Below are 14,257 nucleotides of genomic sequence, written 5' to 3' on the forward strand. Positions count from 1 at the left end.
TAGGCTCCACCGAGATTCACAGAACTCCTGCTTGGCGGCCACCTAATCCTGTAGGCAGCTAAACCTCACTCAGTACCTAAATTTTTGCTGCGAGTCTCCTAGGCGGCTATGTTTCTGCATCCAGAGATGTGCACTGCTGCCTCGACTCTAGGCCAGCAGTTCCCCAACTAGGGGGCATGACATCAAGTCAAGTTGCGCCATCAGCAGATGGGGTTGTGGCAATCCCGAGTGTGCAGACGCCATTTTGCTCCACACAGCGTGACCTTGCAGGTATTGTGCATGCAAGGCCAGGCTGTGCAGAGGATGACATTTGGTAATGGACTCCTCCAGGCTGTCTGGACTCGCAGGAGACTGAAAACAGGGTTATGCAGGCAGAAAGTTCAGGAACTGCTGCTCTAGGTGTACGAATGCCTATTTACTGCCTAAGCCCCAGCATGACCCACAAAGCATGGGAAGACAGGCTTTGCCAACCTCTCTTGCCTGCGGGACCTGATCCAGTAGGTGAGCTCTGAGCACGCCCTTCGGACTGGGTTCCATTCAAAATCTGGCCAGAGGAGGAGGCAGCAGTGGTGGCCCCATCATAACGCTTACCCCAGTGCACTCATCTGCAATGTGGGACACCCACGTTCAATGCCCCCCTCTGCCTGCTGTAGAAAAAAGGATTTGAACATGGGTCTCCCACCTCTGAGGTGAGTGCCCTAATCACTGGGCTATGGGATCTGCTCATGTGGCTCTCCCTCAATCTCCCCTGTTGAAGTTGTTCTACTTGGGATAAATCAGAGTCACTGGAGCAGGGGGACCAGACTCCGGTCTCCTCAGTCCCAGGAGAGTGCTTCTAACCACTAGAATACAGTGACATTCTCTCTCTCTCTGCCCCGATGTCTATTTAGGCATTTATCCAAAGTGAAACAGTTCCAACAGGAGACACAGCGCGCCCCCCATCAGAATAGCCCAGTGGTTAGGGCGCTTTATTCAGAGGTAGGATTTGAACCCCTTCTCCCCAGAAGGGGAAATTAAACCCAGGTCTCCTACATCCCAAGGGAGTTCTTTAACCACTGGGCTAAAAGTGATATGGGAGGCATCACTGCCGCTGCCTCCCATTTGGGGTTGAGTTAGGCGCCTGCCTAGCTCATTCTCACAAGAAACTGCTTAGGCACCGAAGTCATCTGGCTCCAGGAGAGGGGCTCCAGGCTGTGGCTTGCAAGCAGAGATAGGGACCTCTCTGCAGCCCGGATTTAGGCCCCGAACTTCGTGAGAGGGGCGGGGCTTTGACACACCCATCTTGTCTGCATGCAGCTAGCTTAGGCGGGGAGCCACCTAATGTGCTGGCTTTTGTGGATCCCATTCTTAAAGCACCCATCTCTCTCCAGTCATGGTCCAGGGAGCCTAGCTCAGCTTTGTAGATCCCACTGCAATGCTGAGTGTTGCAACTCTGAACTCCCTTGGAGGAGCCGGGCGTAAATCCTGAGAAACGACGCGTAGCTACAGTCTATGCCTGATGCCATTCTGTCTTAAACCAGGGGAAGTTTGGCCACTGACTTCAAAGGAAGCAGACTTGGGCCCATTGATTTCAATGGGAATTGCTGGTGCGCAGCACCTCTCAAAATTCTACGCAGGCAGCAGCAGGGACACTCCTCGAAGCATCAGCAAAGGCTGCAGGGCTTTCTTTGATTTGGCAACGTTCCCAAGCCTGGAATCAATGTAATTTTCATTCTCTGAAACATACCATCCCTTGGCTATACAGTACCATGGACTATTCAGCACCGAACTCTCATCCCTTACAAATTCCTGTCTGCAGGGATTGTGTTTTGTACAGGACTTTCTCCGAAAGGGGAATAACCAGGAAACAAAGCGTCAAGAAATGTATAATGAACTGTGTTAGACAAATGTATATTTAATAATGTCAGAGAAGTAGATATTATATATTCAATAGCAATAAGAAAATGTCAAGGAATTTGTTGCTTCCTGTAAGTATCTTGCTGACACAGCTCTCAAAACACTGGTAAAACAACTTCAAAGGCTACAGGTTTGTGTCTTACCTACGGTCGATTTTTGGTCGGTGTAGATAACAGGGCCAAGCACACCTGACAAATGTGTGATTTATTAGCCAGATGCAGCTCTCCTTAGTAAGACAGACTAGGGAGGATGGATACTGACTGGACAGGACTAGCCAACCAAGGCCACATGATGCAGACAAGTATGAATAAGACAACTGTTTTAAGAAATAATGGAATGGGTGAAAGCAATAAAAAGACAGCTCGTTATAAAAGATAGATAAGGAGGTACCAATCAGAGTTTTAGCAGGATAAATAAAAATGGATAAGTTAGAAGGATTTGGGGTTAGTTATTATATGTGTATGAAATATATTGAGACTCGAATGGTTATAAATAAGGTAGTTTTAATCATGTGTTCCTGCTTGATGTTACGAGACAAAGTATAAAGGACGTGTGTACAACAAAGGGGGCTGGAGGAGGAGGAGCCAAGCAGGACCCCATCAGATAGACCAGCATGGACCTGATGATGACAAAAACAGCCTACCCATACCCCAGGACTGATTGTTACTCTATCCTGCTCTATCTGTTTTACTTATGCTTGATTAAGTTGGTGATATAGTGTCCTAAAATTCTCTTATTAAAGCTTTAAACTAGCTAGGCTTAGTAACTGGGGTGGAAAAACACCCCCTTGAATGACAAAAGTTTTAACGACAAAAAGCGCTGGTGTGAACAGCGCTTCGTTGGCAGGAGCCATTCTCCTGTCGACGAAGCTACTGCCCCTTGTTGGGGGGTGGTCTTATTGTGTTGCCGGGAGAGCTCTCTCCTGGTGACAAAGAGCGGCTACACTGCTTACCCTACAATGGCCCAGCTGCGCCGTTGTAAGGTGCACAGTGCAGACATCGCCGTAGACGCTGGGAGTTGCAACTCCTAACTTTTAGGCACCCTGCTGCCTAGAGGAATTCACAACTGTGAGTTAGGCACCCAGGGTCCCTGTGCAACGCATGGAAAGAGGTAGGCGCCTAGGCAAGGGATTCACAGAAGCCAAGACACTGAGCAGGGAGCTGCCGAAGTCCCACACCCCAAAAGGAGTTAGGAGCCTGACTAGAGAGGGAGAATCCTGAGAAGAGGCACCTAAGCCAGCCCTTTCTTATGAACAATTGCATGGTTCTTCCACTGCATCACTGATATCAAATAGCCCAGTGGTTAGAGCACTCCTCTGAGAAGTGGGAAACCCAGGTTCAAATCCCCACTCTGCCTGATGTGGCACAGGGCCTTGAACCAGGTCCCCCACCTCACTGGTGAGTATACTAACCAGTGGGGTATAGGCTACTGTAAGGTGGGGCTCTCTCAATCTTTCCTGTTGAAGTACACCTCTACCCTGATATAACGTGACCCAATATAACATGAATTCGGATATAACGTGGTAAAGCAGCGCCCCGTGGGGAGGGGGGGGCTGTGCACGCCGGCGGATCAAAACAAGTTCAATATAACACAGTTTCACCTATAACGCAGTAAGATTTTTTTGGCTCCCGAGGACAGCGTTATGTTGGGGTAGAGGTGTATAAGGGACTGCAATCTATGCACTAACTACTAGGCTATAGTCACTCTCTCTCCGGCCCAATGTCTACATAAGGCTCTGCTCCAACACTGATTGGGGATTTGAACCTTGGTCTCCCACATCCCAGGTGAGTGCTCTAGCCACTGGGCTATTGGGTGTAAGGGAGACAGTGTTACCACCATCTTCTTTCCTGTTCCTCGTGGATTGGGCGTGCTCAGAGCATGCCTACAGGATCAGGTGAGACAGGTGGGGGAATGCCTACTTTGAGAAACCCACCAGGGTTTAGGCATGAGCTAGGTGTTCGGCAGCGTCAGGAATTAGTTGGCAGTGTGCACGTACATCTGCAGAAATTTAGGTGCCTACGGGACTTTAGATGCCTCCAGGGTTAGGCGACAGCTGAATGGGGGTGGTTTGTGAATGCCAGTGATGCCAAAATGTTGGACGTTAGTGCCTAAAGGGGCAGTTAAGTACCTAATCCCCCTTGGGAATCTAGCCCAAAGGTTAATTCTGTAAATCTGCCCCACACAGCTGTATTAGGTTTCCTGTGAAAACTCTATTTCATTTACAGATACTTGCCAGAAATCTACAATACATAAAACAAACCCCATGGAGAGAGAGAGAGAGAGAAACTGTCATGTACTAAAATCATAAGGTGACAGCCTGATGTCGTACTCCTGTACGGGCTGGATGATCCACAACCCTGTACCTGGTGGACGATGCCCAAGCTTACTAAAGAAACGCAAACAAAAGCAGATGTAAAAATGCAGGAAAAGCTCTGCATCTGAGAAACGGGGAGACAAATTAATAAAGAGAAGAAAATGGAGATGCCATTAATGAGCCTCTCATTCAGCATATAGCTACGTGCTACACTGAATGCACTATGAACAAGCTGCAGGCTACCATATGCTCTGGCTGGCTCGAGTGCCTTGGAAAGGGAACAATGCTTGCTACCCGTAACAGAACTCATGTTCAATATTTTGTGATGACTGGGAGCAGGCTCCATTGGTCAAGCTAACCCTTTTCACAACATGATGATGAAATGACATGCCAATAGCAAAATTTCATGGCGGACGCAGAGAATGTGGTGAGGGTGGCGCATGAAGGAGATGTTAGGAGTGACTCCTCAGTTAGGATTGTTGAGATTTAAGTTTAAAGTAGAACTAGAACCCCTCTGCTTCACACTTAAATGGACAAATTCACTCTCAGATCTGGCACAATAACCACAGGTGGTTTGCATTAGTAGAGATCACTTCTCTCGCCCTCTGTCCATAGCCCCTTCTAGCTCAAACCCTATGCGGCATCTGAATTCCCCCCACTCACCCATCAAGTCTCTAATAGCCTGGTACAACTCCATTCCTGCCCCTCCTATTAACTCAACTCACATTTTCCTCCACATCCAGTCTCCTGGACAGCTCCTCCCATCAACATTCACAGTTCCCAATGTTCCCTCTCCCCCACCATATTCAGCTTTAAACTTTGATAGGACAGTTCTGTCAGCTACTCCGGGCAGAGCGACTGAAATTTTCCAGTCTAAAAGACAAAGATCTCAGAAAGTTACAAGCAATGAAAAACAGGTTAGAATGGAAAATTTTATGCAACCTTAACTGTAAAACCCACACTCCCACTATACTAATCTACACTCTTGTAACACCTTTCATGCAAAGAGCTTAAAGTGGTTTATAAATATTGTATGGTTGTATGCCACATCTACACCCTTCTCCACTTCTTTGGGGGCCCCAATCTCCTCTGGCCATAATAATGGTGATACCATAATACAAAACAAAACAACTAAGGGCTTGCATACAAGGTGCAAAAGAACTGTTACCATGCACTAGGTACTTTTTCAGAGCGCGCCAGCAGGATCTACACTGGGCAGTTACAATCCAATACATTAGAATACTCTCGAAATCACATCCCCCTAGTTCGCTGCTGGTGCCATGTAGAAAAGCCCTAGAAGCCTGAGGGACAAAGACATTAAGGAACTTGCCCCTGGCCACACAGTAAGTCAGTGGCAGAGCTGTGAACAGAACCCAGGAGCACCCTGTTACCACCATCCACTCTCCTTGCCACAGCCCAGAAAAGAACCCAGGAGTCCTCATTTCTGGTTCCCTGTTTTAATCATTAGAGTACACTCTCCCCCAGAGATAGGGATGGAACCCATGAATCCTGAATTCTAGTTCACAGCTCTAACCACAAGACAATATTCCATTCACAATACTGGAAGTTCCCTAAAACTTCAGGAGAAAAGCCATGAAGCAAACTTAGAAGATATAAGAAAAATTGTGATTAAGTAGGCACAACTAAATCCTGCAAAGGCGTTCTGCTTTCTAGACAAAGGGCAGCTGTCAGCCGAGTAATCACTGAACACCTTCAGCGAAGAAACCAAATGATCTCTTTTGCAGAGAATGACAGTAAAGAATTAAAATGAAAAGTGGCCAAATAATTTACATGAAATGAGAATCCATAAGATGAGAAAGAATGGAGATATCCTTGAAGCAGTTTCATTTCAATAACACTGAAGTCTAGAAAAATTGCAGATTCAGAGAAAACCTCTCTTTCAGGGATAATGTGCCTAGGACAATGACAGTCAGAGACGCCATCTCAGCCAGGGTTCTGTAATGTACATTTACACGTCTCCACCAAGGTGCCCCATCTGAATTCCAGCAATAGCTGCCAACCTTTTTGCTCAACTGTAGAGTTTAGTTTTCCAGGCCAAGATCTTATATACACCAAACAATGCCCTCAGCCTCCCATTCTGTTGTGATCCCACTGATCCACAGTGGGAGATTTTATTGCTCCCCATCCCATTGCCGGCAAGACAAGGGTTTGAAGTAACCTAAGCTCCTGAGCGGCGTAAGGATGGGCAGCGCTGGGGCTAGGAGAGGGGGTCTAGGGTATTAGTTTCAAAAGCCTGAAACATCAATACTGCCAAACAGACCCATGGCTTGGAACCATCAGTACAGGGTGCCACTCTAGCAGCCTGGGATTCAGGATACCTAATAATTTCCACATGCATAGTCAATGCAGTTCTATTTGTCAAGGAAGCTTTTGAGCTGTGAAATATTCCATCTTCTGTGGGGTTCTCTGGGTACTTGTTGGAGCCTGAACAGCGCCCTGTGTTATAGCCACCATCTGTCATGGGGAGGGAGGAAGGAAGTGACAACCCATCAACACCAGTTCCCATTTGGTTACTGCTGATGAATATAAATTGCCTATACCACAAGGGGCTGTGTTCATGCTCCTGCAGTCCTCCTGCTTCCAGACACACACGCTTTTTTCAAGGCCCATGAGTTGTGTTTAGTAGCCGTAGGCTGCCACTAATTTAAGCTCCATGTTTAGTCTGTTTGAAAACCACATCACACTCTGCTTTCCAAACAAGTGCAGAAGTTCTGCCAGCTGCTTCGACTGAATTGCCTACTTTATCCCTCTTGGTAGTATATTTATCAAGATGGCAGGTGTCTGGCTAGGTCTACACTACCGCTTATGTCGGTATAACTTATGTCACTCAGGGATGTGAATAAGCCATCCCCCCCTCCCCCGCCCCCAAGTGACATAAGTTACACCAACCTAAGCGCTGGTGTGGACAGTGCTATGTCGGCGGGAGAGCTTCTCCTGCTGACATAGCTACCGCCGCTTGTTGGGCATGAAGAGATTAAACAGCTTGCCCAAGGTCACATAGGTAGTCTGTGGCAGAGTAGAGACTCAAACCTAGATCTCCTGAATCCCCACCAAGTGCTTTAACCACACAACCATAGTTCCTTTTGCCAATATCTATTAAATATGCAGTACTGTTTATTTAGTATTAAAGACCATTTCTCCCTTCATTAGTCAATTTTGCAGTTGAGGTCAGTGAGATGCTACCAATCTTGAGATTTTAACCAAATGGGGACTACAGTATTCCTGTGGGAGGCTCCTAGACTATGGCTTCCACCCAGAGAAATATTTGGTAATTATAGCTATCTTAGGGTTTTCTACTTCTGTCTGCAACTGCAGGATCTATGCATCTAGCTAGGAGTCTTCGTAGATTTAAAGGCCAGGATTATTATGATCATCTAGTCTGACCTCCTGCATAACCCAAGCCAAAAAACCTCATCAAGCCCATATCTTCTGGCTGAGCTAGAGTGGATCTTCTAGAACAGGGGTAGGCAACCTATGGCACGCGTGCCGAAGGCGGCACACGAGCTGATTTTCAGTGGCACTCACACTGCCGGGTCCTGGCCACCGGTCCGGGGGACTCTGCATTTTAATTTAATTTTAAATGAAGCTTCTTAAACATTTTAAAAACCTTATGTACTTTACATACAACACTAGTTTAGTTATATATTATAGACTTATAGAAAGAGACCTTCTAAAAACATTAAAATGTATTACTGGCAGGAGAAACCTTAAATTAGAGTGAATAAATGAAGACTTGGCACACCACTTCTGAAAGGCTGCCGACCCCTGATTTCTAGAAAGAGACCTCCAGTCTTGATTTAAAGACTTCAAGAGATGGACAATCCACTGCATTCCTAGACAATTTGTTGCAATGGTTAATTACCCTTACTGTTTAAAAAATCTGAATTGGTCTAGCTTCAGCTTTCAAGCATTGGATTTTGTTATGCCTTATTCAGCGAGACTAAAGAGACATCATCAGACATCTCGTCCCCATGCAGAGACTTATAGACCAGGGGGTAGGCAACCTATGGCACACGTGCCAAAGGCGGCACGCGAGCTGATTTTCAGTGGCACTCACACTGCCCAGGTCCTGGCCACCGGTCCGGGGGCCTCTGCATTTTAATTTAATTTTAAATGAAGTTTCTTAAACATTTTTAAAACCTTATTTACTTTACATACAACAATAGTTTAGTTATATATTATAGACTTATAGAACAAGACCTTCTAAAAACGTTAAAATGTATTACTGGCACGCGAAACCTTACATTAGAGTGAATAAATGAAGACTCGGCACACCACTTCTGAAAGGTTGCCGACCCCTGTTGTAGACCATGATGAAGCCATCTCTTAACTTTCTCTTGGATAAACTAAATATATTGAGCTTCTTGAGTGTCTCACTATAAGAGCATATTTTCCAGGTCTCAGAAAGTTGTTGTAGCTCTTTTCATGGAAGGAATGAGTGTGGAGGAGGGATCTTAATGGGTGCAGGTTATTTAGAACACCATAGATAGGTAAAATAGTCATTACATTTTAATATACTTTAATATATATATATATATTTATAATTTTTTAATAGATATAAATGGAATGAATTTCACAAGATTTAAAAAAAATATTTACCATAATTTTACAATTTCCTTTAATACAAATAAGTGTTTGGATCTCCCAGAAGAAACAGTAATTTACAAAATGCTTCCCAGCATGCATATAGTTTGATACTGTAGATTAGACACAGGTAATGTATCTCCTACAGGAGAAAGCAGAGACTTTCAAAGCTACTATAAGACTACTTGTATTTTTTTTATATTTTTCTCCTCACTAATTTGACAGCAGTTTCAAGCACAGCAAAGTTCTATCAAACTATTAAAATTATCTCAAAAAGTGTTCGTTTCAAAACTGAATTTTCCTTACAATAGCTATGAAAGTCTCATACCTTCAGAGGGTGATCTTCACTTCCTAACCTATAGCATCAAATTGTCAAAATAGCTGCTCTCTAATTGTTAATTATTCTTTATTATAGCTAAGACATTTAATTTTTAAAGGCGTAATTTATTCTTCCTGTTAATTGAATATGGTGATTAGAATATTTTTGATAACATACAGAAATTTTCTGCTCTACAGAAAGATTCTCGGTTATTAAACATTTGAAACAGAGAGGTCCTTCCTGGTTAAAACACCTTGAAGGCACTGAATGCAGACAATGGTTAAAATTATTGAGAGAGGTCCCTGGCTTAACTGTGTTGCTGGCTCCTAGAACATGTATGTACAGAACCATTGACAGACAAAAAGAGAAGAAGAGGGACAGGGAATTTTTTAAAGCTTGCAAGTAGATAAAACACCAAGACTTGATAAAGTGTGAATTATTCTGTAATAATTCACAACTAGCTGGGGCGATACACCTTGAAAGCTGTGCCTAACAATGCACCTAAGTATGACTCATTATAGCTTGTCTTATTGCTTTATTTACTTGATATATGTTACTTAGCATCAGAACTATACACCACAGATATATTTATGCACCTTGATGTTAACTCCTTTGGGCATAAGCTTCTCTTGCAAAGATTTAATAGGGTGATAAGTGGGACCTTTATATAGACGCCCATCAAACAAGGAACTCGTTCAAAACTTTAAATCTTGTGCAAGTGTTATTAAACTACCCCCAAATATAGTTATCCAGCTATACTGCCTTGTGCAGTGGATTACTAAGGGCATGGCTACACTTGCAGATGTAGAGCGCTGTGAGTTAAACCAGCCCTCGGAGAGCGCAGTAGGGAAAGCGCTGCAGTCTGTTCACACTGTCAGATTCAAGCGCACTGGCGTGGCCATATTAGCAGCTCTTGCAACACCACAGAGAGCAATGCATTGTGGTAGCTATCCCAGCATGCAAGTGGCTGCAATGTGCTTTTCAAATGGGGGTGGGGTGGGGTGGAATGTGACAGGGAGTGTGTTGTGTGTATGTGGGGGGAGAGAGAGTGGGTTTTGGGGGGCTGAGAGCATGTCAGCATGCTGTCAGACAGCAGCAGATCCCCTTTCCCCCCGCCTCTCTCGCTCTCTCTCACACACTCACAGCAAGCAGCATTCCACAGTAATGGTTGCTTTGTCCTGGAGCAGATAAGCACCCGGCTGTCAGAAACGGAGCTTTGAAAGGGCATATCCGCATTCCTGGAGCCGATTCCAAAACAACGACAAGAGTGGCCACTTGACTTAAGGGGATTATGGGACGTTTCCGGAGGCCGATCAGAGTGCAGTAATGCAACACCTCGTTCACACTGACACCTGGGCGTTTCAGCCCGGGCGCAGCAAGCTCTATGCTTCTCATGGAGGTGGATTATCAGGAACGCTCCAGCTGCAGAGTCCAGGCGCTCTACGTGCCTTGCCAGTGTGGACGGGTCGAGAGTTAGGGCGTGCTTTAATGCGCTCTAACTGGCAAGTGTAGCCAAGCCCTTAGTTCTCACAAATTAAGTCAAGGAAGGATCAGTTCTTGGACAGGGAACCTCCAAGGAACATCTAAGTGCTGCAGAAAGGGGTGTTGCCAATTCAGCAATGGCACCCTTCCTGTCAAATCAAAGCACCACCAAAGTCTAGTGGGTATTCTGCTGCTGGAGGCACCATCCTGCAGAGATGTATGGTAAAACTGAGGTCCTGACCACTTGTGGTCATTAAAGGTTTCATTTTGTCAGAGCAGTGAATGCAAGTTTTCAGGGCTTGATTGGATACTATAGTAAAGAGTAACAAAGTGGATTAGTTGTCTTAAACCTCATTCAAAGCTCTTGCAAAAAGTGCCAGGGGATCTTTAATGACAAGACACATTTTATGTCACATCTGAAACGCAGTCTTTCCAGCAGCACAGCACAGCCCTGCCTTCAAAACTGCGTAGGGGCATAAAGTTCTGTACTGAGTCAGGAGGAGCTCTGTATTGCCAATTACAAGTGTTTAAAAACAAGGAACCAAAAATCATGACTGTAAAAAAACAGGGGTTATTTTTATTTGCCTTCTGGGTTTTGAGCGTTTAGGGTTCACTGGGGTCACATTTCTCAGCCTCTCTCTGCAACCTTGAGGGCTAGACACTTGCTTTAAAAAAAAAAAGAAAAAGAAAAAAAGAAAGAAAGCTGAGATGTTCACCTAATCACATGCCTCCAGGGTTTAAGGGTTTAAGAAAAATACCAAATATAGTGAGATTCATGATAAAATCATGAGAGCTGTCAACACGGAGTGCGCTATTGCTGAATTACCAGCACCCGTTCCCCAGAGTGTCCTAGGTTTCCCTTTGCCGTTTCCCAAGTACTGACCTGACCCAGCCCTGCTTAGCGTGGGAGAGCTTAAGCAATCACAGTCTGAAGGTAAAGTTGCAGGTCAGATAACATCTGGAAGTCATTAATGGATTATATATAGGCTCAAAAGACCAGTTCAGGCCACTTCTTATGTGGTGTCGTGTAAAGGTGCTTGGCAAAATGCAAGATTAAATTATCTAGTTCGGACTGTAACAGCAACCCCTTGTTTGTTTATGCGGAACATACGTAAAAGCTATCGCTTGTACTGCCCCCATGGGCAGGAGATAAGTACTCTTATAGCCTGCATTTGTATTAACCTTTTACTTACAAAAACGAGACATCTGAAAAAGATGGGGGCGCTCAGAGCAATAATGTTACTTAATATAAAATCCTGTAATAATACTTTGCACTTCTAAGGCACCTTCCGTCTTAGGGTCACAAAGCCCTTTGTTAACATTAAAGGCTATCACTTCCCGCCTACTTTGGTCTAATAACACACACCTTTCAGATAGAGAAACTGAGCAGTTAAGGGGCATGCACATAGGAAATCAGCAGCACCAAAACCACGATCATGACACAGTGCTCCTGATTCCCAGGCCCGAGCTCCAAATCACAGGATTTCTCTTTCTTCCTAGACCTCCGCCCTGCTCCCCATACTCAATTCAACAAAAAAGCCAAGACTCTTGAGGGGGTCTATTCTTCCCTCCAGCATTCACAACCCACACTACTGGGAGTGGTGCTGCCAACAAGAAACTGACCAGTTAAGGGAAGATTATGGAGTATTGGGGGGTCGGAGCGGGTGTGTGTGCGCTCACTTTACTCATATGTTGTGTAGCCCCACTGCCCTATTGTTGTCCTCTTTGTTGTATAGAAAATAAGCTTTTGGTGTTTGTACAGCACCTTACATAAGGAGCATGCTGCTGGAAACAAATTTAAAAATGTAACAAAACGTGGGGGGTTACACAGGTGCCATCAAGGCCCCCTTTGCAAACCCAGCAGCTGTATAAGACATAAAATGGAAGAAGAAAGCCCCAGTGACACTCTGCAGATAAAGTTCATAAGGTACTCCAATGCAGCATCCTTTTGTCTCCCTGTTTAAAGTACTCCAATGCCCGACAGAGCTTACATAAATACATGATACAACCTCGCCGAAGAGTTTTAATCAGGAACTTAATTTCCCAATTTCTCCTGCTAATAACTCCAAATGTTGGACAAATATCTTGCATCTGCTGCTAGATAGTTTATTAGTGTGGGTTTGTGACTCTATTCAAAGACTATGTTGCAGGAAAGCTAGTTTCTAGGAGAGGAATGGTATGAGAAACGAATGAACCCAAGTGATGCACTGAGTTGGATTCCCCTGCCACGCATCTAACTGCTGACAATAAGATGCACCAGAACTGAAGGTGACAAGATGCTAACCTGCTCGCTAATTCATTTACAGTTATTTCTAGAACACACAAGAGGTTAATTTTTTAATCCATTTAAACAAGGTTTGCCCTGATGATAATACCCTGCGCAGAGCTGGGTGATTTCACTGAGAAGCAGAGATCTCCCTAGATGAACTTGGACTCTGCACGACTCTACTTTGTAGGTCAGAGTTGATAAGTTCTCTCAGAGAAGTCTAAGCAGATTGGAAAGGAGCCAAGAGTTGAAAGTTAAACCAAAACAGTTTTTTGAACAGTAGTATTTGCTGTTCTCTAGGATATAAAGGTACCACCCCCTTGCTGGAAAGCACTGAATTCTTCAGCACCCTGCTCACAGAACTCAGGGAAATATACAGGAGTACTAAAGAGCAACCAAAAACGTACCACCTTTAAAAGAGGTGCTGAGGAGAACCAGGGAATTCCATCTGAGTGAGCCTTACCTAAATTAATAGAAACAGTAGCTGAAAGATCATTATAAAATATCTAGACTGAATGTGATATGCTAGGGACATGTTAGCAAAGCTACTGTGAAGGAACCCAACCTCTTAGAATTCATGCTAAGGGATAAAGGAGACTGGTATATACAATTTATTTGGACTTTCAGATAGGCCTTTGATACGATCCCCTGCAAGGGCTATTAAAGAAACTAAGCAGCCACTGGGTAAGAAGATTCTGTCAGATTAGAACTGGTTAAGAGAGCTGTAGAAAGAAGTGGACATCAGCCGAACATCAGCCGAAAATTATATACTATGTTATTTACCTGCTAAACTAGGTTTAACTCCACCACAAAGACATTGGCTCCCGAGAGCTGCAACGATCACCAAGTGCATGATTTTACAAAAATGGAAGCGTAGGCTTATACCCAGAATAGAGCAGCGGTATTTGAACCTGTCTGAGTTCACAGCCAAAGAAAGAATAGCTTATCCCTGTAGAGAGCCATTATAATAGATACATTTCTAGATACGTTTAGATAAAGAATTTTGAGATGGTTCAAAGACTGTCAAACTTCCATTCTACCCAACTCCTCCGCTTTTTCCCTATCCCTTGGTCCCCTCCTTCCCTTAGTCATGTATGTCTTCCCTGATTTTATTACTGTTACCGAGCAGGTTATGTCTATGTGGTATTGTCCAGTTTTGCAGCTTTGACAAGTTGTATAACTGCACAATTGCATAATTCTATTGGAGACCCTGTGATGCATGCAGTAATGGAAACAAGCACAAAAAGGTCAATGACTTACACCTTGTATCTTTCATTGTCTGTTTCTTTATGAAAATATAAAATTAATCACAAATCCAACCAACCACACCTGGTTAAGAGGTAAAAAAGGGTCAATTTTCAGCATAGAAGGACGT

Source organism: Emys orbicularis, chromosome 3 (assembly GCF_028017835.1).
Source record: "Emys orbicularis isolate rEmyOrb1 chromosome 3, rEmyOrb1.hap1, whole genome shotgun sequence".
NCBI classification, from domain to species: domain Eukaryota; kingdom Metazoa; phylum Chordata; order Testudines; family Emydidae; genus Emys; species Emys orbicularis.